Source organism: Aegilops tauschii, chromosome 1 (genome assembly GCF_002575655.3).
Source record: "Aegilops tauschii subsp. strangulata cultivar AL8/78 chromosome 1, Aet v6.0, whole genome shotgun sequence".
In the NCBI taxonomy this organism is placed as follows: Eukaryota; Viridiplantae; Streptophyta; class Magnoliopsida; order Poales; family Poaceae; genus Aegilops; species Aegilops tauschii.
In genome coordinates, this window is record NC_053035.3 from 73,605,372 (window position 1) to 73,617,428 (window position 12,057).

A 12,057-nucleotide genomic window follows, 5' to 3' on the forward strand; every position below is an offset into this window, starting at 1 on the left:
CTGCCGCTGTCAGCTCGGGGAAGAGGGTCGTCGAAGACCACCACGTCGGAGGGGTAGGCGTCAAGCGAGGCTGTGTCGGAATCGACAAGCATCGGGTCGGTGGAGCCGACCGACTCCAAGTCTGCGGCAGGCTCGCTGGAGACGTGAAGTTGGTCGAGGAGGCTGACGAGGCGGCTCTCGGGGTAGTCCGTGCCTGCGTCGGACGCGGGCTCGTCGGAGATGCGAGCCTCGCCGAGCAGATCGGCGAGGCAGCTCGCTGCGCAGGCGTCGTCGACGCCTTGCAGCGCGTCGGGGCAAACGCCATCGGGCGCAGCAGGCTGGCTGCGCTCGCGGGGGGGGGAGGGTTCCCGTCCAGAACAGGTCTCCGGACGACGGTGCACCTGGCCCCACGGTGGGCGCCAAATGTCGGGTGGTAGGTGCGACATATGCCAACGGGTGGCTTATCATGGTGGGAGCCAGTAAGACGTCGCCGGTGCCTGGAAACGGGATGAGGCGAAGACATGCACGCCGGCGAATCTTACCCAGGTTCGGGGCTCTCCGTGGAGATAACACCCCTAGTCCTGCTCTGCGGGGTCTCCGCATGATCACTAGATCAGAACGAGTAGCTACAAATGCTCCTTGAGCTGTCGGGTTCAAGGGAGAAGAAGAGCAAGGCTAGCTCTCACTTCTCTCTCTCTATGGTGTGTGTGTAACTCTAAGAAGCCAACCCTTTGCATGGGTGCCCCGGGGGGTTTATATAGGCCTACCCCCCGGGGGTACAATTGTAATCCGACTGGGTGCGGGTCCCAGTCGTCAGTGTCTGTGCTCGCCGGCTTCTCCGCCGGCCATTGGGGCCCGCCGACTGGTGGGTCCCGCCGGCTGCCGGCCTATTGGTCGACAGGCCGGCCCCACTGCCTGGGGGTCTTGTCGGCGGCTAGCTACTGTTGCCTCGCCCCTGATGACGAGGGCTTTGTCGAGGTAAGCGTGGCTACAGTGTGCCGCCTCGAGGGCTCTCACTGTAGCCTTACCTCGTCTAGTCTCCTTAATGTGGCACATGCTTCGAGGGAGGGGGTAGCCGGCGTCTGGGGGCCGGCTACGCCCCTGGCCGACTGGGGGAGGCCGGGCCACCTTCGTGTCTCTCTCTGGCAAAAGGAGCCCGCCGCCCGTGGGCCGTACTGGCGTCTGTCGTGGATGACGTTGAGGCCAGCATGGCTACAGGGCCGAGCCGGACGGGAGATGGCCGACCCGTACGGCGTCCTGTGGCCACGCCTGCCTCGGGATTCGGGGGTAGTGGGCCGCACTGTAGCCACGTCCCGTCCCGTCACCGTTATGTGGGCGTAGTTTCGGTGGGTGCTGTCTTGGCCGGCTTCTTGGAGTCGGCGCTCTTCATGGCCGGCTCGGGGGAGTCGGCCATCTCGTAGCTATCTTGGGGGAGGTCGCTGAGGCTGGGTCGCCTTCTGAGAGTCGGCTTCTGGGGTAGCCGACCGGGGGAAGGCGGCCCAAAGCTTTGAATGCTTGAAGGATCAAATGGCCTGATAATTTCGGAAGAGCCAGGGGTAGTCGGTTAGGCTACCCGTGGCCATTTCCTCCGACATTTCCATTTGTCGACAATGTTTGTACATTAAACTACTCTCCTGTGAATCAGCCATTTGGGTGGGAGATGGAAAAATCTGGAGTGAAAACAAGGCCTTCAGAGCAGACAGTGCTACCTGTCGAAGCAGATCTCTTGTTGGGTCCCGATAGCTCCTCAGAGATGGATTCAGAGACAGATGACCAGTCCTATTCCCCCACTGAGGTGTATGCTCTAACTTGGCACAGTTATACTGCTCATATCATGCATACGGTGTCTTGCATTGCATAGTTTAGACATCATATACACAATATTCAACACCATGTTCTTAGTTCAGACATCATATCGAATGCCCTCTGTTTGGCATATAAATCACATATGTGAATTAAATGATGCGATCCTGATTACTTAGATAACATGTAGGTGAATTATGTCATGCAATCATGTTTAGTTATTCATCTTATCTTTGAATTATGTTATGCTATGCTATCCAGTTTAGATAGACATCATATATGTGAAATTATGTCATGCTATCCGTTTTAGTTAAACAATATACATGTCAACTATTTCATGCCCTCTTTTTCCACACTATCTATTGCATCTGTCTCTCATACAATGTATGTACATTCAACTATGTTTCCTGTTTATCAGCCATTTGAATTGGAGCGGGTGATGCCAGTATCTAGCGGACTAAAAACACGGTCTTCAAATAAAATAGTGCTACCTCTTGGTGGAGATAGCACCCCGGTTGTACATGCACAAGAACCAGCCCTACCACACATAACCCAAACTCTCGCAGATTGTACCCCTACTACGATGGACAGAGAACCAGCTTCACCCAATCTAACCCCAACCCCAGCCGATAGTAACCCAGTTCCTGTTGACACAGCACCATCTCCACCACAGAGCTCCCAAACAAGAGCAGTTAGTAAGGCAGCTCCAGTGCCCAAAGGGCCAGTACTATCATGGCGAACCCCAACTCCACCAGTTAGTACGCCTATTCCTATGGAGGAAGCACAACCAGCTAGTCGTAGTTTAGCATCTATCGCATTTGATGTTGTTAAATCGTATGTGCGTATCTTCCCATCTTGGAAATATTATACTGAAGATGAAGGAAAATGCCAGTTGCAGGTGTTTGTCCAGGAGTTATGTGTAAGTAATGTTATTCATGGCAATTACTTTGCTTCGTCTCATACGTCCTACCTCCATGATGGTTATAATACAACAAATTTTCCCATTTTTCTCTATAGAGAAGGACCGATTTGGAAACTCAGGATGAGGTAACCTGTGCTAATACCTCTGCTATCTTCAAGAATGCTTGGTGGCAGTATCGGAATTACTTGAAGAAAACGTACTTCACCGGCAAAGAAACTCATCAAATTCCATTACGTTCTCCTGAGACACATTTACTAGACGATGACTGGGAACGCCTTGTTCTGTACTGGTCCCGAACCAAGAATGTGGTAAGGTCTATGAGCTCATTTTCTATTTTTAAGTATTATATTCTTGCGTCTTACTATACTCTGTTCATGTAGAACAAGTGTCTAAACCTGAAGAACAACTGTTCTAATTTAAGATTCCATTGCTATCATAGTTCAAAAAAGCGCTAGGCATTAATTGTGCATTTTGCCAACGCCTTGCGCTTTACTGACCAAAGCGCATGCTTATGCGCAGTTATGCACAGGTTATGCGTAGTTATGCGCAGTGCGTTTTGCCAACGCCTATAGCCTAGGCGCGCTTAAGCGCTCGCTTAGGCGCGCCTTTTTTAACTATGATTGCTTTGCTCTTGTATCACTGTATTTACTCATACAAACTTATTTTTAAATTGAAGGATCCAATCGAAACTCCAATGGCACAGCAGGTATGTTCACGCATGTTCTTTAACAGGTTTGCTCTTATCAATAGCTCTGTTGATTTCAATTTCAATTGTGTATACAGTTGACTTTCATATCATGCACATTACTAGCATCACAACAAAGCCAATAGTGTTGTTGTACATGTAGACCCGTGGTACCCATCTGAAATCTTGTTGTGCCGTGTAGTTTCCCACGCTTTGTATTCTTTCACTGGTGCTTTGTCTTGAACTGATATGATTTGAACCGTGTCTCTATTTTGATTTGGCAAGACAATGCAGTGACCATAGGACATAGATATATGTTTGTTTGATGCTTTTATTATGTACTAGTACTTGGCAATAGAAGACTTGGTAGTTTAATCCTGTCCACCTTACTAATGAACTGGTTCACCGACATGAGTTTCATATACTAGTACATGCTAAACTTGTTATGTGTCTGCTTGTTTCTTCTTTTAGAATGCTGACAGAATATTGGGGAAGAGTGCCTTATTAAGCAATGGTAAAGGAAGTAATGCAGATAAGGTTCAGGATAGTGACACATCCTTGTTGGTCTCCAACAAAGCTGATAAAACAGCTAAGGAAGACTATCTTGAAGACTGCGAGACAACCCCAAAGTCCTGTCTTGGTTTAGTGTTCGAGTTACTGGCCACTACCGCTTGCACAAGCTATTCAAACTCACTGTCTGAATCAGTTCGGTTTCTTGAGTCTCAACTACAAGCTGAAAGACATCGATCAGCTGTGCTGCGACAAGAAGCGGAAGGACTGCGGAAGTCCCTGGAGCATTTAGATGCATACTTTCTGGTGCAACAGAAAGCGTTGGAGGATTTTAGCGCCAAATAGGACAAAGCTAATCAGCTTGCTAAGCTTATTGCCAGCATGGTGGATACCCAGGATAACGTTTCTTGAGCTCTTCTGAAGTTGTTTCAGTTATGGTCTTGTTTTGCTGTCGCGTTTATTTGCACTGGTGGCCAATTTTGACGGCCAGTGTATGTAATGTGCTGCTTTGTTCCCTATATTTGCACTGGTGGCGAACTTTGATGCCCAGTGGATGTAATATGTGTAATAGCGGTAATAGGCTAGCGTTAATTGCTTGCTTATTTATTTCCTTATTGTCTTGTTTAGTTGTTTGCTTGTAGTCACTGCAGTTCTTTTTCTGTTTTTTTCTAGTGGCCACAATAGCCTATTTTTGGTAACTAGGCCAAAATAATCATGGCAACACACGGACTGTTGTAACCATGGGCCTCCTGCAGGCCGTATGATCCATGGGCCTTCGTCCGGCCGTAGGATCCATCGGCCTTCTATACGGGCCTTAGGGTCCATGGGCCTTCTACGGGCCATAGGGTCCACACTACAAGAAATATGTTAACTAGTGACCTTCTGTCAGTGACCCTGGAAGAATTGGTCATAGATCTATGACCATTTCAGACCAATTGGTCAAAAGCTGTTCGGGGGGCTCCAAACCCTAAACTATAACGACCATTTTGGTCAGAAAGGTCGTAATTTCCTTACACGAAATGGTCATAAAGCAGATAGCACTAGTCCGCTGCCTTATTTCTAGCTGATCATGACCAATATAGATGGTCATGACCTTGTAAATTGTGGTGGGTTGCTATGACTAGGCGCCACCTCATCAGTTTTGCCTATGTGTCATGTCCATGTGGCAGTTTTTGCCCTAGGTTGTGAAGCAACCTATATTTCTGTCATTCCCAAAATTCCCAAAAAAATATCATAAGTTCTTTGGGTCATATCTTCGTCAAATATGTAAAAAAACCTTCCTTGCCTAGTTCAAAAATAATTCAAAAATATTCGTTTTCCTATTCTGTTCAGAAAAACACTTTGTGAAGGAAGTACCACTTTCGCATGTCCAAATGGTATCCATTTTCTACAGTGCTTTCCTATGCCCAAATAACCATCCTCCACCAAATGTCAGCTCAATCCATTCATTATTTTGAGCCCAGCTTCAACATTCGTATTTATGTCCAGTGTGGTACTTTGCAAAGCAAGTACCACCTAGGCTCCTCCTTTTGAGCTGAAAATTTGTGAAGACGGTATTCTTAGTAACTGATCATCCTCAGCCAAAACTCACGCCCATTAGCCATGTGGATTTCCCGTACCGCTAATCAAACACTTGGCTGCTTATTCATGTTTGAGCATCGATCGGTCTCCTCGTGAGAACTTATGTTGTGATTTTCTTCCTAGCACCTACCTGGGGAGTGCCCAACCCACTAGACATGCCAAGGCCGCCCAGAACACATGGCAACACCACGGTCACGCGGTGACCACGCGGCGGGCATGCGAGTTTACGCGTTCTAGAGTTGGGGCCCTCGGCCACCGTCCAAACCTCGACGTATCGCCACCAAACCATGTATTTATGATTAAATGGGTACTTATGTAACTATAAATGATTTTTGTAAAAAATAAATAGTAAACTATGAGGCAGCTGCAGTTCAAATTTGACCCGCTTCCAGCTAAATCGGCGGGAATTTGTCTTTTCCATGAGAGGTGGATCAAAACTTTTTACACCCAACCATTTTGTCAATTCTGCATTAAATATGGCCTAGTATTTTAGAAAATTTATTTGGTCCAATTTTGTAACAAATATATGGTAGGTCCTTCACAAAAAAAACTCATTTCGGGCACTCGGAAAATGGAAAATGTATTTTCCGTGCAAAGAAAATGAAAACTCCCTTAGGCAACATTGTTTGGAATTCCAAGATGCACCCTTGTGCACAATATGAGATCATTTGAACAAACTATGCCAAGAATGTGGCCATAAGATTGATCATTTGGCTTGAAAGCCATGAATCTTCACGCATGATAGCTCATTTCTGAGAACACTTTTTTAAAATAATTTCCGTATTACAAGTTTATTATTTTTCCTGGAAACATGGTCACATACAATGACACAATGCGAAGGTTTTCCATTTTTTGATTTTTTTTTAATTTTTTATGCCCGTTTCGGCGGTCAAAACGGCGGGCTTGACCGTTCCTAGCTAGTGGTTGAATCTTGGAATTTTTTTGGTGTTTCTCTGATTAAATAGATACTTATGTACCTAGAAATGATTTTTGGAAAAAGAGCAAACTACGAGGTAGCTACAGTTCAAATTTGACCCGCTTCCAACTAAATCGGCGGGAATTTGTCTTTTCACGAGAGGTGGATCAAAACTTTTTACACCCAACCATTTGGTCAATTGTGCATTAAATATGTCCTAGTATTTTAGAAAATTGATTTGGTACAATTTTGCAACAAATATATGGTAGGTCCTTCACAAAAAAATCCTCATTTCGGGCACTCGAAAAATGGAAAATAAATTTTCCGTGCAAAGAAAATGAAAACTCCCTTAGGCAACATTGTTTGGAATTCCAAGATGCACCCTTGTGCACAATATGAGATCATTTGAACAAACTATGCCAAGAATGTGGCCATAAGATTGATCATTTGGCTTGAAAGCCATGAATCTTCACGCATGATAGCTCATTTCTGAGAACACTTTTTAAAAATAATTGTCGTATTACAAGTTTATTATTTTTCCTGGAAACATGGTCACATATGATGACACAATGTGAAGGTTTTCCAATTTTTTGATTTTTTTTAATTTTTTATGCCCGTTTCAAAATGCGGTCAAAACGGCGGGCTTGACTGTTCCTAGCTAGTGGTTGAATCTTGGAATTTTTTTGGTGTTTCTCTGATTAAATAGATACTTATGTACCTAGAAATGATTTTTGGAAAAATAAAGAGCAAACTACGAGGTAGCTACAGTTCAAATTTGACCCGCTTCCAGCTGAATCGGCGGGAATTTGTCTTTTTCACGCGAGGTGGATCAAAACTTTTTACACCCAACCATTTGGTCAATTGTGCATTAACTATGTCCTAGTATTTTAGAAAATTGATTTGGTACAATTTTGCAACAATATATGGTGGGTCCTTCACGAAAAAACCTCATTTCGGGCACTCGAAAAAATGATTAAAATAGATAGAAAATAAGAAATGCATAGAAAATGGTGCTCCTCCATAAAATGTGGTCTAACTTGAGTGAAAATTTGTGTGATGCCTTTTTGCAAAATAGTTTTGATAGCTACTTCACAAAATCCATCTATTTTTAGTACTTGAAAACTATTTTAGATCACTGATTTTCTGAACCAATCAAAACTCTTCCCACGGATCGATGACATGGCGCCCATCCAGCCATCCATCCATACATATCTCCACATCCGTCCATCCATCTATCTACAGAAAAAAGGAGATACCCCCTCCCCCCGCAGCCCAAACCCTAGATCAGATCCCCCATCGCACCCCTCCTCCCTGCTCCCAATGTCCCCGCTGCCGCCGCCACCTCCTCCCCGTACCCGCCCCCTCCCGATCCAGTCCTCTCCCACCCACCGCCGACCTCGTCCCTCCCTCCCCTCTCCGCATCTCCCGGCCACCTCTAGGCCCGAGGAGATCGAGCGAGCGCCCGAGTGCGCCCGTCCTCGCAGCCTCCTCCCACGATTCCCCGCGCCCGAGCCCCACGAGAGGAGCTCCTCCTGTGTTTTTGCACGCCGCCGCGGGTGACCACCAGCCACAGCTTGCCGGAGCCAGCAGATGAGTGCCACCCTTCTTCTCTGTTCTCTTCTTCCCGTGCTCTCTTTCTTCCTCCTTTCTCTCTCTCACACATCTCGATTTCTCTCTCTGTCTCAAAAAGTGCACTTCGCCGCCATGGACGCTCGCGTCCCAGACCTTGCAGCGCGCCACCCTGATGCGAAGTCCCTCCTCGCCGTTCCTGCTCCGCTGAGCCGAAGCCTCGCCCAAGTCCAAGCGTCGCTGACGTTTGCCTCCTCGCCATGGCCTCCCCTGCTTCGTCTGCTTCGCGGGCAGAGCTCCGTCTCCGTCAACGTGTCCTCCCGCCGTCTCTGTTCGTTGTCGAGCTCAATCGACTCCAGCAGCACCTCCATGGTGTCGCTCCGCTCGGCACCCGAGGTATATCCCAGCTCCATCGATTTTAGGTCCGTGCTTGTTCCCGCGAGTTAAGATCGATCTTGAAATTCTTCTATCCAGCGTCTCTCCAGCTTGCAGTAGCACCACTCTTCTCTAGTGCGCCCACCAGCCAGGCCGTTCGTCTCCAGCTCTTCGCTCTGGCTCTGTATTGCGTTGTTCATTCAATCAGGGATCTATTCCAAGGTCTCGGGTCCGCCCTCTCCATGGAGAAAGGGGATATCTATTCATTTTGCGTAAGTGATTAATCAGCGAGCGTGCGTGCTGAATATGTTCTCCACTGTCAAGGATTTATTTATTGTCTTGTTAACTTCTAGCTACCTGCTGCTTGCGTTGCATTGCATTGCATTGTGTGTCAAGTGATTAATCAGCATGCGTGCTGAATATGTTCTTCACTGTCTAGGATTTCTGCTGTGTTTTTTTTACTTGTAATAAATACTGTTAAAGTAGCCAGCCACTAGGATCTGAAGCGCTCAAGACCTGTGACAGTTTTGCTTGATTTTCCTCTTCATACTAGCTAGTTTCTGAAAGGATCTTGATTCAAATACATTACAATCTGCTCATTTTTTATCTCCAAGCAGAGGCTCTAGTAATGAAATTGCTCTAGTAATGTAATAGGCGTGGGACTGTTCTGCAAACTAGCATGTGTAGTGCAACACATTATTCAGTCACCACTTCTTTCCTGCACATTAGTAGGGTAGCTGCATAATCTGTCTATTTCTCTTTCCTTTATGTAAATAGTTGACATGATGCCATATTGCAGTATTGCAAGTTAGGAGAAACAAGTTTCAAAAATTGATTTCTCCACCTGCTGCTTCCATTCTTATTAATCAGTGTGCCAATAATGGCATCTGTTTTGAGGCGACTCCATCCCGTTCGTGATAGTAATTTGTTTAAAACCGCAAGGCAGCTTTGCTTTCTGCAGTATCTCCTGCCTTGTTTTGTTCTGTCGACTGAGGCCTGAGGCAGAGCAAAGGCTTGCCGATTATTGCTTACAACGCCAAGTTGCAATTAGCTGGGATGTGTAGCGTGGCTAGCTTGTGTTGATTGGTTTTGAGATATAATTGGAAAGTGATTGTGTGTCAGTACAACAAACGTGATGATTTTTTTGAATAGAAAACATGCTGATGGAAGTGTCCTTCCATACGTGATTCTAATTTGCACTTCTCGGTCAGAGGCATCTCCAGTACGTGACACACTTTGGATGTGCAAACGAATATGTGCGTGTTTCACATATTACGTGAGAAAATTTTGTTGGTTCTCGACCATTATAATTAGGATCCACAGCTTGTTTGCCTCGCTTTGCTAGGCTGTTTGGGAACGTATGTCATAGATAGGCGTAGTTTTCTTTTTTTTAAGGTACATGGCCGTGTAGGAATTGGACTCAACTCATTGCTTTGCATGGCAGTCTAGAAATCATATGGGGTATGGAGACATCTATACATGGTTACTTTTTAATAATATAATAGATTAGATGTAAATGTGCCCCCCTTACCGAAGAAGATAAGAATCCATATGTGTTATGCAAAATTAACTTTGTCATCTTGTAAGCGCTCTAGGCAGTGTCTAGAGGGTGAAAAATATGAGAACAAAAAAGAATTACTGGATTAATTTACAACATCCATCCTTTACTTCGTCCATGTCATTGTTGTTTACCCCTGGGAGTATTTTTAACTTGAAAATCTCTGGTGAACTGCCATTTAAAGTACATTTGCTTGCTTTGTTAATTTTTCTGGGTTACTCCATCTTGCTCTGTTAAGTAAAATTAGATATGTGGGGTACCAGCAGTAAGCTAGACCCTCCATCTTGCTCTGTACATAGTCAAAGCTACTCCAAGTTAGCAGCAGTACTGTTAACTTCTCAATTTGCTTGGATTACATTTAAATTGTAGTACTCCAGTAATTTTGCTTAGATTATTTAACAAGATCGAACTGTATTTGTGCGGAGTAATTTTTCTTGGAGTATTTAACAAGATTGAACAAGATTTAACTTTTCAACATTTAACAGTACTTTTCAGTAAGTATTCTGAACATGCTTCTGAATATTTGCAGATTCCGAACATGCAAGCAAATATGCAGGAGTAAACAAGTTCTTGCAGTAGATATTGTAAGTGTTTGTTCTGAACATGTACTGTCACCGAAGATATTGCAAGTGGTCTGACAAGATTTTCTCAATTTGCAAGTTTAGTTACTTTTCCAGTTAATTAACTGGACATCTTGGAGTAGTTAGAAAATCATGAATTATTTGCAGAAATTCGTAGAAGTATTGTACTCCAATGTGCATTACTTACATAAACTTGCTTGCAAGCTTATTTTCTGACTTTCATATTCTGAAACTGAAAAACCTTAGTTAAATTCTATTAAATTTCAGTAATATTTAGTGGAGTGGAGTGTTTACTGTAAATTTTGAACATCACAGTAATTTCCCTTGCTGTTAACTACTGTAGCATTAGGAGTAGTTTTACTGCAGTACTGCTTGAACTACTCCAAGCATTAGGAGTACTGTAAAGCGAGTAAATGGAGGGCGAGGAATTTTTACTGCAATGTAGGATTGCACAGGGAGTTGTTAGTAGTAGATGTTGATGATCATAGTCAGGAGATGGAGGGTGACACACAGCCATGGAGAGGAGCGGCAGCTCAAGGTCCTTTCTCCTCCACGCCACCTCTGCCCCTCTCTCGTTTTGATTTGCTATGTTGGGTTCCAAGATTAGAAATATTTTTTGTTTCCATCTTTATCCATGTGCTATCATTAACTCTGAGAAAATGTTATGTTTTTGCTGATTAGTGGCAGTACATCTTTGCTTTACTATTCCTAGCAGCTGCAGTTCATCTACCATAAACATGTTGTGTACATCCTGAACCCCCAAACATGACACAAGTGATATGTATATGCAACAGGGAATCGTCAACTTGTACAGTTTGTTTACTGGAATGTAACTTGTACAATTTTTACTTGAATATGTTCAGTTATGAAGTCGTGTAGTTGTTTTTCTCATCAGTTCTAAATTGCAGTACTTTACTGAATTGTTGATGATGCTGAATGAATCTAGCTTGTTGGGTTCAGTCTCTTGTTTAGATGGAATAGCACCCCATCACCTATTGTTGTTGTTATTCACCCTATCCTTGCTGTTCTGTTTTCTTGTTGGCGGATATTTTGAGTAAATTCAAGACGAAAGATGTTCAAAGAAGCTCTAAGACATTCTTATATAGCAAGTTATGTAATAATAGCTGGGTTATCTGGGAATTTAATGTATCTTCTCTCTGTTTGTGACTGAAATAGTAATTATGTATGTGAATTAATGTATCTTCTCTCTGTTTGTGAATTTCATGTCTGTTTCAGAATTACAATTTCTGTTTCATATGAACTAGTAATTATGTATGTGATTTGAAAATGTGTGCAATGGAAACATGACTCATGCGACCCACTTATCAAAATAATTTGAGCACATTTGAAATTTCTGACGTGTGGGACCAGTGTATGATATTATGATATTTGGGACAAATGTAAAACAGTGGAAAATAAAATGGCAAAAAATAAAACATCATACGCTGTAAAAGGCCACATCTAGAAATGAAAAGGCCGAATTGCTGGGCCAGCCCATGTAGCTAGCAAAAATTAATAGGAAAAATAAATATTAAAAAGGCCGAATTAATGGGCTCGGCCCATATAAACACCGAATTG

The 12,057-nt window shown here is 44.2% G+C and overlaps 1 non-coding gene across 1 annotated transcript; it reads left to right on the forward strand.

The window, feature by feature from the left end:
* Nucleotides 1–7,807: 7,807 nt before the first annotated feature.
* LOC109775506 (uncharacterized) lies at nt 7,808–11,767 on the forward strand. Its single transcript, XR_012202702.1, has 4 exons — nt 7,808–8,361; nt 8,440–8,612; nt 10,428–10,482; nt 10,823–11,767. It is a non-coding gene; the product is annotated as an uncharacterized protein (transcript).
* Nucleotides 11,768–12,057: the final 290 nt, after the last annotated feature.